The sequence below is a fragment of the Oncorhynchus nerka genome, unplaced genomic scaffold, assembly GCF_034236695.1.
Source record: "Oncorhynchus nerka isolate Pitt River unplaced genomic scaffold, Oner_Uvic_2.0 unplaced_scaffold_4021, whole genome shotgun sequence".
NCBI classification, from domain to species: Eukaryota; Metazoa; Chordata; class Actinopteri; order Salmoniformes; family Salmonidae; genus Oncorhynchus; species Oncorhynchus nerka.
This window is the reverse complement of record NW_027037275.1, coordinates 14,617-16,604: the sequence shown is the minus strand read 5'-3', so window position 1 is coordinate 16,604 and position 1,988 is coordinate 14,617. Positions and strand designations below refer to the sequence as shown.

General features: G+C 45.6%; 1 pseudogene; it reads left to right on the top strand.

Annotated features, from left to right (window-relative positions):
* The first annotated feature begins 384 nt into the window (after nucleotides 1–384).
* On the top strand, nucleotides 385–1,687 carry LOC135566607 (arp2/3 complex-activating protein rickA-like; annotated as a pseudogene).
* Nucleotides 1,688–1,988: the final 301 nt, after the last annotated feature.

Sequence of the window (1,988 nt, the reverse complement as noted above, 5' to 3'; positions counted from 1 at the left end):
CCGGTCCCATTGAAACTCTATATTGGTCTCATCTGACCATAGAACCTGGTCCCATTGAAGCTCTATATTGGTCTCATCTGACCATAGAACCTGGTCCCATTGAAGCTCTATATTGGTCTCATCTGACATAGAACCCGGGTCCCATTGAAGCTCCTATATTGGTCTCATCTGACCATAGAACCAGGTCCCATTGAAAGTTCCAGTAACGTTTGTCAAACTGTAGGCGCTTGAGTATGTTGTTGGATGACATCAAAGGCTTTTTTTTATGACGACCCTCCCAAACAACTTGTGGTTATGTAGATGGCGTCTGATCGTAGTTTTGGAGACTTTTCTGACCCCAAGACCCAACGAACGTCTGCATTTCTCCAGCTGTGATCCTTGGAGATGTTTGAACCCACTCTAACCATCTTCCTCACTGGGGTCAGTATAGACACACGTCCTCTTCCAGGGGTCAGTATTGACACACGTCCTCTTCCAGGGGTCAATATAGACACATATCCTCTTCCAGGGGTCAATATAGACACACTTCCTCTTCCAGGGGTCAATATAGACACACATCCTCTTCCAGGGGTCAGTATAGACACACGCCCTCTTCCAGGGGTCAATATAGACACATATCCTCTTCCAGGGGTCAATATAGACACATATCCTCCTCCAGGGGTCAATATAGACACACGTCCTCTTCCAGGGGTCAATATAGACACATATCCTCTTCCTGGGGTCAATATAGACACATATCCTCTTCCAGGGGTCAATATAGACACCGCCTCCTCTTCCAGGGGTCAATATAGACACACATCCTCTTCCAGGGGTCAATATAGACATACATCCTCTTTCTGGGGTCAGTTATAGACACATCCTCTTCCTGGGGTCAATATAGACACACATCCTCTTCCTGGGGTCAATATAGACACACATCCTCTTCCTGGGGTCAATATAGACACACATCCTCTTCCTGGGGTCAATATAGACTCATATCCTCTTCCAGGGGTCAGTATAGACACATATCCCCTTCCTGGGGTCAATAAGACATCATCCTCTTCTGGGGTCAATATAGACACACATCCTCTTCCAGGGTCAATATAGACACATCCTCTTTCAGGGGTCAATAGACACATATCCTCTTCCAGGGCCAATATAGACACACATCCTCTTCCTGGGGTCAATAGAGACACACATCCTCTTCCAGGGGTCAACAGACATATCCTCTTCCTGGGGTCAATATAGACACATATCCTCTTCCAGGGGTCAATATAGACACACTTCCTCTTCCAGGGGTCAATATAGACACACTTCCTCTTCCTGGGGTCAATATAGACACATATCCTCTTCCAGGGGTCAATATAGACACACATCCTCTTCCAGGGGTCAATATAGACACATATCCTCTTCCTGAGGTCAATATAGACATACATCCTCTTCCAGGGGTCAATATAGACACACTTCCTCTTCCTGCGGTCAATATAGACACATATCCTCTTCCTGGGGTCAATATAGACACATACCCTCTTCCTGGGGTCAATATAGACACACATACCCTCTTCCTGTGGTCAATATAGACACACATCCTCTTCCAGGGGTCAATATAGACACACATCCTCTTCCAGGGGTCAATATAGACACACATCCTCTTCCAGGGGTCAATATAGACACATATCCTCTTCCTGGGGTCAATATAGACATATATCCTCTTCCTGGGGTCAATATAGACACACATCCTCTTCCTGGGGTCAATATAGACATATCTCTTCCAGGGGTCAATATAGACACACTTCTCTTCATGGGGTCAATATAGACACATATCCTCTTCCTGGGGTCAATATAGACATATATCCTCTTCCAGGGGTCAATATAGACATATATCCTCTTCCAGGGGTCATTATAGACACACTTCCTCTTCCTGGGGTCAATATAGACACATATCGTCTTCCAGGGGTCGATATAGACACACTTCCTCTTCCTGGGGTCAATATAGACATATATCCTCT